Source organism: Mastomys coucha, unplaced genomic scaffold (assembly GCF_008632895.1).
Source record: "Mastomys coucha isolate ucsf_1 unplaced genomic scaffold, UCSF_Mcou_1 pScaffold18, whole genome shotgun sequence".
NCBI classification, from domain to species: Eukaryota; Metazoa; Chordata; class Mammalia; order Rodentia; family Muridae; genus Mastomys; species Mastomys coucha.
The window spans coordinates 77,810,107-77,824,158 of NW_022196900.1; the positions used below are offsets into that span (position 1 = coordinate 77,810,107).

The 14,052-nt window shown below is 44.6% G+C and overlaps 1 long non-coding RNA gene across 1 annotated transcript in view; it reads right to left on the reverse strand.

The window, feature by feature from the left end:
• The window catches only part of LOC116095546, a 13,256-nt gene extending 980 nt beyond the window's left edge, over window positions 1-12,276 (reverse strand). Inside the window, exons 1-2 of the long non-coding RNA XR_004120626.1 lie at window positions 12,172-12,276; window positions 8,687-8,886 (exon numbers count right to left, since the gene is read on the reverse strand). This is a non-coding gene — a long non-coding RNA (uncharacterized LOC116095546). The remainder of the gene's footprint in view (window positions 1-8,686; window positions 8,887-12,171) is intronic.
• Between the last annotated feature and the right edge of the window lie 1,776 nt (window positions 12,277-14,052).

The window sequence follows — 14,052 nt, forward strand, 5'->3', positions numbered from 1 at the left end:
AAATTAGCAGAGGTATATCATTATTGGGTAGTTTTCCTGCTGGGGAGACATAAACAAACAACTCCCACCTCAAGTTTAACCAAAGACATACCAAATAAACAACTTCACCCAAGTCTAGCCTAGTGAACTGATAACTTGACTAAGGTCATTTACAGGAATGTAGGTGACACAGGAGCAGATGCATCATTTAAAAGCCTACCTGTAACATGGCCATTGATTCATCAAAGCCACATTCCCAGAGATCCCTATACAGACGCCCCAAAGGACATTGTGAATCCTGTAATTTTCAGGAGACTACTGAGCCTTGTGTGTTTCATATACTTTGGAGTCTTATAAATGTCCCTCTAGGAGGAGATTTTCAAGTCGGAGGAACTACAGGGTAGTAATAAACTTGAAGAACGCTTGTCAACCTGCTTGACCTAACTGGATCTTTATAAAAAAGACTTCCCACAAAAACAGAAGACATACTTTTAAATGGACATAAAATTGTTACTCAGATAGTATTTTGACCATAAAACCAGGTGCAGTAAGTTTGAAATGGACTAAATTATATTCTCTGACAATAGAATCATAAACAAATAGCAAAACATTATTTGAAACCCTCTCACCCATGTTACCTTAATACTTGAAAGAGAAATAACATGAGTTAATAATAGAAACAAGAAGGATATTAGAATGTATTTTAAGTGGAGTGAGGGAGATGGCTCAGTCAGTATAAAGTACTACCTCCCAAGTATGAGGTCTGAGTTTGATCCCCAGAAACCATGTTAAAAAAAAAAAAAACGAGGCATGATAGTGCATGTTCATAATCCCAGCACAGGGAAGCAGAGGCAGGAGCATCCAGGGAGTTCACTGGCCAGTCAGTCTAGCCAATTAGGTGTCTAGTTTCATTTACAGACTCTGTCATAAAAAAGTAAGGTGGAGAGCAAAATAGGAGGACACCCAGCATTGTCAACTCTGTCTTCTGTGTGTGTGTGTGTGTGTGTGTGTGAGAGAGAGAGAGAGAGAGAGAGAGAGAGAGAGAGAGAGAGAGAGAGAGAGAGAGAATATCTGAGTGGAAAATATAGCAAAACCAGAAAACCTTCAATATATTTTGTGGCCATAGTCATACATGGAATAAAAGTATCAGAACATACAATGTCGGGCTGGAGAGATGGCTCAGCAGGTAAGAGCACTGACTGCTCTTCCGAAGGTCCTGAGTTCAGATCCCAGCAACCACACGGTGGCTCACAACCACCCATAATGAGATCAGATGCCCTCTTCTGGTGAGTCTGAAGACAGCTGCAGTAAATTACACGGGAGCGAGCAGGGCCAGCAGAGGTCCTGAGTTCAATTCCCAACAGCCACACACATGAGATAGCTCATGACCATCTGTACAGCTACAGTGTACTCATACACATGAAATAAATAAAAATAAATCTTTTTTTAAAAAAGAACATGCAATGTCAGATTTGTGGTTAAGAAGAGACAGTGGGGAGGTTAGGCTTTGACTGGGTCTTCAATATTTTATTTCCTACAAAAGGAGACTATTGTGACATAAACATGGTAAACTGCTATGGCTTTCTTAAATGAAGTGAACAGCCTCCACGGAGGCCAGCAATACTTCCCTTCCCTTTCCACACCCTTGAAGGATTTTCATACAAGTGAGTTAAGTTGGAATATGAAAGGAAAAGGAAGGAACCTGAGTTCCACTTCTCCACCGGCACACAGTAAAGAGCCTGTCACATGGGTGCTGAGCGGGGTAGAGATGTCTGCAATGCAGGAAGACAATTCATGCCGTACACCACAGCAGTCATAGGTCTGTCTGTCTTTGCTTGTTTTATTTTTTTAATCACATCTACCCAAGTGGGTGTGATGCAAAATGGCAGCATGGTTTCTTGGTTAGTTAACAGTGAGTATCTTTGCATGTGCCTCACCATCAGCCATTTGATTCAAGTCTCCGAAGACAAATCTTTCCATACACTCTGGTGTGTGTGAGTGTGAGTGTGTGTGTGTGTGTGTGTGTGTGTGTGTGTGTGTTTCCTGATTGGTTCAGCTACTTAAGTTTGCTACTTAAGTCTACAGGGACCACTTCACTAATGTGGAACAATGCACACAAAGCTGGCTTACCATTGCATTGGAGCTGTGGAGTTCATCCATACATGGAATAGGGAAGAAAGAGCCAGCCACAGAGAACTTTATGGAAAACACCCAGGATATGTTATTAAATGAAAATTTTAAAAAGACAAAGATTAGATAGGATATAATTTAGAAGAAAGAATTAAAGTGTTTGTATTTCCATATGGGACCCTCCAAGAAGTTTCAACTAACTCATCAGTTGACTTAGTGTGTGGGAGGAGGTCGGAGGGTAACTCGCAGGAGCTGGTTCTCTCCTTGCAGCATGTGGGTCTCAGGGATGAATCTCTGGTCCTCAGCATTAGAATCAGCCTCGTTTACCTTATGATCCATCTCACAGGTCCCCATTTTAAAATGGAAAGATTTTAAAAACAATTGCCAGGCTGGTCATGGTGGCACGTACCTGTAATCCCAGAACTCACGTGGCAGAGGTAGGGGACTCCTCTGATTGGAGGCAGCTTGGGTCTCCAAAGTGAGTCAGGACAGCAAAGGCTGTATAGTTAGACAGCATCTCAACAAAGAGCTGAACAAGTGAACAAAATAAGTAGTGTGTCTAAGTGATGTGACCTGGGTTCAAAGGAGCCATGACAATACCAGACCTCTTTACTGTATAATTTACTGCATTGCTTTTTGAAGCATTTAACCATGTTTCTTACACAACGCACACATCCACCCATCTTAAACTTTAGGCAAAGTGAGTGGTCCTTAGCTGGTGCATGAACACGAAGTCTTAGGATCCTGGCACTGCTGCTAGCATCACACATGGTGCAGAAGCAAAAACTGGAGCACAGAGAGGCTTGCCCAAGCTCATCAGTGCCCAGCAGATAGATGCTACAGCCATGCCAAGTGCCAGGATTACATCATTCTGCACCCCAGAGGAAAGAAAGGCCTCTTCTCACCCAGTACTTATAGCTCAGCAATCTCAGGAGAGAACTCTGATTGGCTCTACTCAAGTCACATGCTCATCCTTGTGCTAAGAAGCAGGAGCTACAACTGAATGCAGCCTCAGAACCATAGAGGCAAAAGGGGAAGGAGGGTCACTTCTTCCCAGGGAGAAAGGATGACAATTAGGAAGCAAATGGGGGTGCTGCACAGGTCATAACAGGCATGGCAAGTGACAGCTGCTTGTGTGGCATGTGCCTATGTTTACTGGCTGTGCAAGACCAGAGGAGGCAGAAGTTAGTAAGGAAGGCTTCCTGGAGGGAGGAGGTTCCTGCTGACTTTTAGGTTGTAGACAGCCGGTCTTCACAACAGTGCTGCTGGCAGTGAGAGACAGTGGGATATCAGCAAGGACCCAAAGGAGGAAAGGAGTGACAGAGGTGGGTCGCATCCCCTGACATCTCACATGCTGGAGCCCTAAACCCTGAGAACTTCAGAATGGGGCTACATTTAGATAGATTGTGATTAAGTTGAAATGAAGCTCTAAGAGTGAGCCCCTGTCTGATCTGATAGGTGACTTGATCCCAAGAGTGGATCGCCAAAGAAGCTCACAGATCCACAGAGAAAAGGCAGCTTGAAAACTCAAGAAAGGCCACAGGCAAGCTAAGGAGAGAGGACCCCTGTGTCTCTGGGACAGACCTCTGAGCCATGGGAGACTTATTCTTTCTGTGTGGGTTTTGAAGATCAAGGACCAGGTTGAGCAAACAGGTATTTCCCATTTTCAGCTGGCTTTGCCTCTGCTCATGACCTCCCAAGTTCTGGACAGTATAAAAGTGCATCTTATAGAGAAGAAAAACCTGGGTTTGGGCAAGAAGGGAGGTGGGCCTGGAACCTGGCCATAGCTCATTCCTTCCCCCTGCCAGGACCCACACTGGAGAGGGCTCATGGGTCCGCTCCCCATCCTGAGGCTCTGTTCAGACCACAAGCGCAGCACTGTTAGCATGGAGCAAGGGAATTCATTGCTAGGGGCTCCCAGCTACAGCCAGTGACTGCTCTCCCTTGTCACCCTGTTTCTCTCGCCCTCTCACACATTGTCACACCCCTTAAAGGAGATAATGTGAGTTAAGCTGTTAGCACTCTGCCTGGGTATCAGTGAGTACTTGATAAATGGCTCACAGACACAGACTCAGAGGCAGGACTCCTCTATGCCACACACATCATTCTACCCCCTGAGATCTCTCCCTGGCTGGATCCCGGGTAAGAGCCAAGAGGCTGGTAGTGTGGTGGGAAAGCTTGTTGCTCGTGAGCCAGCCCCTCCCCAGAGCTCAAAGCTGGAGAAGCCCCAGGAAAGAAGCTGAGGCTAGTAGGGTGGATGTCAAAGACAGCAAGAGATGAAGGCTTTGAGCCTCTGTCCCCAGCGTACTCAGAAGGTCACACCAGGGACAAGTTTCAGAAAAACAGACTAGGTGAAATACAGAGAGAGGGAGGTAGCACCTTAAGACTACAGAATTGAACCAGTCTGGGAACAGGATTTTGTGGGGATTGCCCCTGGTCCCTAAGGTCTTCAGGGACCTCAGATAAGAACCCCAATTCTAACTGTGAGAACCAAAGGCTGATACTGGCCTGGCAGGGGTGGGAGGAGAGGACAAGAGGGAACCGATAGGGACTTTGCCTTTCTGTCTGCTACACCATCACCCTTTAGGAGGTCCCTAGACCTTGGTCAGATATTGATAAGTAAGGAGAGAAAAGAAGTCATAAAGGTAAAGAGGAACTTCAGTCTGACCCCCAGAAGACCAAGAAAAGAGAGACACCCAGCCTGGGTTCCAACATCATCTCAACACCATCAGCACCCTCAAGCTATGGAACCCAGATAACGGACACACCAAGCCCATATCCATCAGATACCACCAGCACACACTCAACTCCCTCAGGACATGTAGACACACACAGCTCATACTCATTACCATCAACACACAGAGTGGGTTTCCTATACAGAATCATAAACATACATAGCACAAATTCAAACACCATCAGCACACACTCAACATAAGTTCCTTACACAGATATATAAGCAGGATGCACACCTACGGGAACCTTCCTAAGGTTCTAGCCAACACTGAGCACACACACACACACACACACCGCAAGGCCAACACCACCAGCAGATGTTCCCAGAGACAGGCACACAGTAGATATGTCTGCACATGCGAGCACACCGTCATGTGTACCCAGACAGGCAGGAACTGCACACTCCGCTCAGAGAGCCTTGGGGGTCCCTTCCTGCTCTCCCCAGTGGGTGTCTGCTTTTCTCGGTTCATCTTGTGTGTCATCTCAATAATTATTAGGCCAGGCCAGGTCTTTTTTAAAAACAGATTTTATGTATTTAAAAAATACTAAATATATGTATATGTATTTATATACCTGGAATTGGAGCTACAGACAGATGTGAGCCACCAGGTGGGTGTTGGCAACCAACCCTGAGTTCCCTGCAAGAGCAGCCAGTGCTCCTCACCAGTGAACCATCTTTCCAGCCCCGAGAACCTGTCTGTTCTTAATGCTTCTCTGGTCCTCACGTTTTCTCCTCAGGGATCCTGCAAACACGTGCACACGTGTACACACATGCACACATGTACACACTGTGCACACTTATGAGGAGTGCTAGGGAATGGTCTTGCCCCTCAAAGAGAGGTGGCACCACTTTGGGAGGAGGAAGAGGGACTTCAGGAGAGTGACCACTCTAACTCAAGAGTGTGGCTTCCTGGCTCCTTGTTTAGACCCCACTAGAAGCTCGAGCCCGTGTGTGCTTACTGCTCATTGACAGTTTCAGGGCATGCCACACTGTTCTTTGCACATACAACTTTCCTACCCAGAATGTCTTCCAGCTCCAGCTGCCAGCCGTTCTCAGAACTGAATTTCATGAACTAGTTAAAAACTTCAAGGATGCTGACAGGAAGTCACCAAATTTTCCTTTTGTTGGTAAGGATGTTTACAACACAGAAACCATCCTCCATTCACAACCATTTTCTGGGAAAGATGCTTCAATGCCAGCAATGTAGGAAAGACATAATCTCCAGATAAGAGTAATCCTTTACTTAAATACTATGAGCTTTATGCAAAACCCATTGCATGTCCTTTTCCCTATGAGCACTGAAATGTCTCAGATCTACATTTGGAACCACTGAGTCCTTGGCTCATGCTGCACTTCCTCCAGGAAGTCTGCCTATTTGGCCACAGCCACATTCTTCCAGTACTGGTCTCCTTGTCTGTGAGACTGAGCTGTGCGTCACACACAGCTGCAGCCATATTGTTCCCTCTCGAGGGCCTGCCCAGCTAAGCACTGCCAGGTGCTTAACACAGATTATCCCATTTTATCCTCATAAGCCTGAAAGGTGAACGTTTGCACATGGGAAATTCTTAAGTGGCTTCCCCAAATCCTGTGTCCTTTGCTGGAGACTTGGACAAGGGAGTGAGTGGTGGAAGGCACTCAGAGACAAGTCTAGCTGCTGATCTGGGCTCCCCTTTGGACTGTATGACCAGTCTGGGCCTCATTTTTCTTATGCATGGAATAGGAATGCTAATATACACTTTTGAGTGTTGTCCTGGGGCCATGAGAGGAAGTCCTCTGAGACAGTATACGCCAGCTGCTCTCCTTTACATTACACTTCATCTCCCCTCTCCAACCCTGCATCCCTGTGCCTTTCCCCATACTTCACCCTTCTGATCATCTCCCAACCCATCCTTCCCAGGCCCTGTGCTAAACTCTTGCTTTCTTCCTTCCCGAAGTGACTGTGGCTCAGAGAACAAGCCTTGGTCCTCTTCTCTTTAGTCTTTTCTAGTCTTTCAATATAATCTGCATGCTGACTCCAAAATTTGAATCTCCAGTTCCTATCTCTTCTTAAACTCCAGACCCATGCATTCACTTGCCTGTCAGACAACTCCTTATGTGTATGTAGCCTTATGGGTCTCCTTACTCCAACCCATTCCTGAACTGGCTTTCTCCTCTCAGTAATTCACCTTCATGGCCTGATTATCCAAGCCAAAATACCATTTGGTTCTTCTTTCTATTATCTCTCACTTTAAACCATCAGCAAACCTCACTACCTCTACTTATATACATATACATACACATACATACACAAATACACACATATAAACATGCATATATACATACATACATACATATTCTCCTTTTATCCCCACCTTCACTACTGTCCCTGGGGTCTGAATTACCCACTACTTCACTGTTTCACAATAAGATCCCACCTGCCGTCTTTACTTATTTTACTCTTTTCAATTATGATGGGGGTGGGAGTGGGGGTGAGTAAAACCTTATTTCATCTCTGTGGCTTTCCTAATGCCACTCCAGAAACATGAGTTTTGTGTGTCTGTTGTCTGTCTGTGGTTTTATTTATAATGTCACTGTCTGTGGTTCAGGGGACCTAGAAAAAATTAGTTTATAAAACAACTTATCCACATGGGTTACAGAACTCCATGGTTCAATATGAAATCATATATTCATTTGCACACTCAGCTCTGCAGATATCTGTGTTTTGGTTTTGTTTTGGTTTTGTGATGACATCTTGCTATGTTGCGCAGGCTGGCCTCGAACTCATAGTCTCAAGTGATCCTCCTGCCCCAGCAACTCCAATCACAGGGTCCATAGGTGTGCATGTGCCTGGCTGTAGATTTATAGACAGATAGTTAGAGTAGGATACACTCCCTGATCTTTGTGGAGCACACAGTGGCTTTCAGAACACACAATTAGTAAACATGAGGCATTAGAGGATGTAAGGTTAATACATCCTCTGGATGTTCACCATTGGTCTTTTCTTTCAAATGAAACAATAACTTTTTTAAAAGCCATCTTTGTATCAGGTGGTGTGAGACCTTTAGCTTTATCACTTTCAAAATTACCTAATACATTCTCATGTTTGCACAATTTTAGAGTGAGTTTGTCATCTTAACAATGGTATGCTGGGTTGTTAACGGCAGTCTCCAGTCCATAGGCATGGTGGATATCTTAGCAGGAGTGAGCCTCCCTGCTCCTAAAGGCAATCTTCCAGTTCCTTTGTTTAGGTCTTCTCTATTTCAACAGAGTTTCTAATTTCTGTACAGAGATCTTACCTCTTTTTTTTTTTTTTTAAATCTGTTTCAAAGTACTTATGGTTTTCATGTTATTTTAATACATTTTGAAGTTTTACTTTTCCAGTTGCTTACTGGTAATATAGAAAAGACAGTTGACTTTTTAAAGAAAGATTGTATTTATTTATTTATTTGTTTGTTTGTTTGTTTATGTGTAAGTGTGTGTCTATGCGTGATATGAGATATCAGATATCTTCAGACATCAGCTATGAACTGCCATGTGGGAGCTGAGAAAAGAACTCCAGTCCCCTAGAAGAGCAGCAAACACTCCTCATAACAGCTGAGCCATCTCTCCAGCTCCCTAAAGTTGGGTTTGATGTTTTATGTTGACTCTCCCTTCTTAGTTCTGGTAAGTTTTGAGGACTGCGGTTTTCTACAAAAATAATTACATTGGCTACATATGAAAATAGTTTCACTTCTCCTTTCCAGTGTTTGCATCTTTGTTTCCTTTTCTTGCTTTATCACGCTGTCAAGGACTTTCAGTGAAATGCTGAATAGAAATAACATGACCAAGCACCTTTGCCTTGATCGTGAAGAAGAGAACACTCACCTTCCAGTAGGTAGTACAGAATGAAGTATTTTTACAGATGTCTTTCACTGGACTGAGGAACTTCACTTCTATTCCTGGTTCGCTGAGAACATTTGTGTTTTCTCAGATCACGAGTGGGCATTGAATGTGTCAGCTCAATACTCTCCTGATGCTCTTTATTCTCCATCTATTGAGCTGATCTTAGGGTTTTACCCTTGATTCTGTCAATGAGGTAAATTAAATCAATTGTCTTTTTTAATGTTAAACTTTGCCCTCGTAGAATAAATCCCACTTAACAGCCATTATGGTTTGGATCTATAAATGCGTCCCCAATGGCCAGGAGTTTGGGAAGATGGGATCACAGAGCTCTGACTTCATCAACTAATTTTTTTTTTTTTTTGGTTTTTCGAGACAGGGTTTCTCTCTGTAGCCCCGGCTGTCCTGGTACTCACTCTGTAGACCAGGCTGGCCTCGAACTCGGAAATCCGCCTGCCTCTGCCTCCCAAGTGCTAGGATTAAAGGCATGTGCCACCACTGCCCTGCTGATAATTCATAATTTGAGAGGTGATAGACATGACCTTTGTTAGTAAGCTTCTGAGTTTCATTCCCAAAGCAAAAGATTAGTTGATGAACAAGAGTTAGGGGAGGAGATAGGAAGAGGGGAGGAAGAGGAAGAAGAAGGTAAAGCAAGAGTTAGGGGAGGAGGAAGGAAGAGGAGAGGAAGAGGAAGAAGAAGGGGAAGCAAGTGTTAGGGGAGGAGTGAAAGACCCCTGGGGAGACCCCCACTCAAATCTCGGGAGGACGTACACCCAAGGAATCACGAGAGACCACATCTTGATGTAATTACAAGAGGTATATTTTAATTTTCAGGACACCCTGGTTCGGCACCACAGTTATCTCACTCAGGAGATAATGGAGCCGACCACGAGGCTTGAAAGTTAGAGGTTTTTATAGGAAAAAGGTCTGAGGGAACAAAGGGATCAGTGTGGTCATACATGATTGGCTAGTTCAAATATTAACTATTACGTGTAGAACAGAGTGGAAAATTTCTAAGGTTGGTGTTAATCTGAGTCAACAAAGCATCTGACCTTAAACCATATCTGAGAGGACCAGATGGTCCATTACTTAGTGTCCGCCAGGCACGTCTTTGCAGGCCTGGGCCTTGGACATGTCCTCGTTTGCCTAGACATGTTTTCCTCTATGTTTATAGTTTTATGTCTTCTTGACCTGCCAGCTCTTATGATATCTAACAACTTGTTTGCTCTTTCCCAGGCCTATGTGGCCAGTTTGTGATGGATTCTTAGGCCCATAACTTTTCTTCCTAGTCAGCACAGGTTTAAAGCTTTAATTTCTCCTTACAGGAGGAAGGAAGAGGAGAGGGGGAGGAAGAGGACAAGAGGAAGGGAAAGCAAGAGTTAGGGGAGGGGGTAGAAGAGGAAAGGAAGAAGACAAGAGAAAGGGGAAGATGAATAATAATAATCTTGAAGCAGGATTCATTTTTCTTAAAGTATAACTGATCTATACACTGTGAGAGACAGGTAGAGGAGTGACTTACTCAAAGACGCACAAGAACTGAGGGGCTTCTAAACTACATCCAGTAACTATAGTTTTTCTTCCACTGGTGGCATAACCTGGTCCTATCTCCTAAGAAGCTTCAGAGTGGCCTCTGCTGCATCTGGTGATAGGTAACGAAGGCAGACTAGTGTTCCACCCCGACGGAAGAATCCCGATGGGCTGGGCTTGTATGCCACCTAGGATCTGCTCGCGCTTTTACCAGATGCTGCCCATTTCTGGGCATTCAGAGGAAAGAATGAGAACAACTGGGCCAGGGTGGGTGAGATGGTCCAAGTCAATAACTTAGAGAATGTGTACTTATCACACATGGACTATGTGCCCTAAGATCTAGACCAATAGCAATGAGTGAGACCAGTGAGGCCCCTGCTTACACAGACCTGAGTTCTAGAATGCTATGGAGAGCACCTAGAGATAAACACGTTGACAAAAAAACAAAGATAATGTCGGAAAGCAATGAGTGATATAAAATTTTAAATGGATGATATGAAAGAGTGACAGACAAGAGAGCATTAATGTTGGTCAAGAAGACATTCCTAGGAGGGGTCAGATCTAGGAACTGAGATCTATATGACAGGAAGGAGGAGGCCTGGTAAACACAGAGAACAAGGTACCAGCAAGACCAGAGAAGCCAGGGCCAGATTACCATGAGCTTTGTAGGCTGGAGAGGGACTTCTGTCTTATTCCCAGGTCATTGGGTTTTCATAATGGAAATGAGATGATTTAATGGCATTTCAAAGAACATACTAAGGCTGAAGTAGGAGGGTCATGAGTTCTAGGCCAGCCTGGACTACAAAGTGAGATTCTGAAAAAACAAACCAAAACTAAACCAACCCAAACAGATCACTCCATAAGGAAAAGCAAATATGAGTCTGCTGAAATGACTTAATGAACAAAGGTGATTTTTTTTCCCCCAAACCTGAGAACCTGGGTTAGATCCATCTGATGGAAAGAGACTTGTGGAAGGCATCCTTTGACTTCCTTTATAGCCATGGTATATGTGTGTACATGCATACACACACACACACACACACACATACACATTCATACATATACATGTGTGCACATACATACACATACATACATGTATATATACACACACATATATATATATACACACTCCCATACATAACTACATGTAATAACTGCTTTTAAAAAGAACAAAGTATTTATGCTTCTATATATATTTTAGAAATTGCCCAGATATGGTGGTTCATGCCAGTAACTCCAGCACTCTAGTGATGGAAGCAGGAGGATCAGGAGGAGTTCAAGGCCAGCCTCAGCTTCATACAGAGTTCAAGACAATCTTGAGATATATGTCTCAAAAACATTCCCTGCCCCTCAAAAATGGAAATTAAGTTTATAATGTGAAACCCAGTGTGTGGGTCCTTTCACTGCTAAATTGTATCAAGTGCTTAAGGACCAATAGTAGCCATCTTCTACAAACACTCCGGAACTACAGAGGAAGGACTCTCACCCACTCTGTTTCTGAGGCCAGCACAAACGTGCTGCTGCTCGCACTGGCACAGTGGACTCTCCCTGAAGGTTGTGGGTTAAAGCATACTTCTCTTCCTGTCTGTCACTAGGCTGGGGTCAGGGATTTGGACAGTGGAGAAGGCCCATCGAAGTTCTACAGCATCTGTGGCTTCAGCTGGTCAGCCTCAAATTGTGGGGTATGTGACAGTCAAAGGTACTGACTCTGTGTCCTCTCCCCTCTCCATAGGCCTCTTCTGAGCAGCGTGGTGATCTCTGGGTAGATCATCACAGCTGAGTCTAAATCTCTAGAGACCTGGGAGAAGCTACAAAGTTTCTTTTCTTTTCTCTTCTCTTCTCTTCTTTTCTTTTTTTTTTCTTTTCTTTTTTTAAAGAAATTTCTTGTAACTAGCTTTGCTTGCTGTTGGCCAAGCAAACCAACAAGGGAAAGCAATACTCACCACTTCTCAGCAGGAGAGTTGAACATTCTTCCTGTGCAAATCCTGACGGACATCACTAAGAAAGAAGGCAGTCATAATCACTTATGGAAAAAAGTGTGAAGCCTATTTAGCAAAATAGTTATCGAATCAAGTCTCTACCAATTCATAAAAAACGATAGCACATTGTTACTGTGTCAGCCAGTTGTCCATTATTGTGACAAAAACAAAAAAGAAAGACAAACTGGGGAGAGGCAGGTTAGGCTTAGAGTTGCAGAGTCTGCCAGTTGAAGGCTATGCCCTTCAGTCAGGCAGTGTGTAGCAAAAAAGACTTCTAACAGCAATGAGCAAACCCAGCCAGGGAGGAAGAGACTGGGAGCAAACACAATTCCAAGGGTATGCCTTCAAGGAATCCAACCCCTTCAACTAAATTCCCCTTTCTAAACATCTGTAGTGGCGAGTTTTACATCACCTTGGCACAAACCAGAGTCATTTGTGAAGAGGGAACATCTACTGAGAAAATGCTGCCACCTGATTGGCCTGTGCTGGATTTTTTTTGGATGGATGATTGATGTGGGAGGACCCAGCTCTCCCTGGGCAGTGTCACACCTGACCTGGTGATCCTATAAGAAAGCAGGCTGAGCAAGCCACAGGGAGCAAGCAGCACTACTCCGTGGCCTCTGCATCAATTCTTGCCTCCAGGTTCCTACCTTGAGTTCCCCTGCCTGACTTCCCTCGGTGATGTAATAATGACCTAAGAGCTCTGATCAGAAATAAACCCTTTTCTCCCCAAGTTGCTTTTGCTCATAGTATTGTCACAGCCCCATCCCCACATTTCTAAAGATTCAACTTGCCCCAATACTGATAATCTTACCATAGATAAAGAAACTGGAGCTCAGAGAGGCTCAGTAGCTTAGCCACGGCTGCACAGCAAAGTAGCTGGAAGAGTTGGCGCTCAGATTTTCTCCTCAATTTATGATCCACCAACAAGGGCATCAATTTCAAAGATTAACAGCTGCAAATGATGGCATCAAACTGGCTGCCCCAGCAGCCCTCCAAAGTGCATCTCCAATTCAGGTTTATCTTCATTAAGCAAGTAATTCATTACGGGCGGTAAGCATTCACATCAGAGTGAGAATATTAAAAAAGTAATTATATTTTTCACAGTGCAGCTTTCTGGGTAAATTGTATGCAAATTGCTGTCTAAATCAGGCTGGCAGATCCCAAGCAAGTCTCTGTAGTCTTTGGGGAGATACTCTGGAGGCTGGCCTAGTCACCCCCAGTTCACCTCTGTGAGTGTCCAGCCCAGTGCTTCTCATTCAGTCAGGGAAGGCTCGGAGCAGTTGCGTCCTAACTCTAGCAAGCCACAGTTTTCTCACCTTGAAGTGGACTGCTCCTTGAGATGGACAGTCTCTGGCATGAGGCCTGCTTCACATGGATTTGGTAGGCAGGTCACTTTGGAAAATGGAAAACCTGTCCAGGAAGAACTGCACGTTGTAACAGCGAAGTGTTGGCAGCTACAGGCTGAGGGGGGGGTGGGGCAGTGGTTGGAGTAGAGCATGCCCATCTCACCACTGACCTCAAGTTCTCCACTTCTCCCCTCGGAGCTCCGCTTGATGCCCAGCAGCACTAAGTCCTGGGCAATGGTCAGCTATCTGGCACGCACAGCCTCATGGGAAAAAAAGCCCAGATGAGGATGGAAGCAACTCAGAATCACACATTGGATAAGGAGCCAGGACCCAAACCCCACGTGCTACTGAAACCCATGGTCAAATGGGTGGCCCTTTAAGGCCTGCGGGGGTGGGGGGGAACCTGAAAACTGCACCCATCTGGAGCAATCAGCTTGATCCTGGGCTTGGATCTGTACAGGTTACTTCCTGTCTGATCTTCACTTTCTGAAGGCAT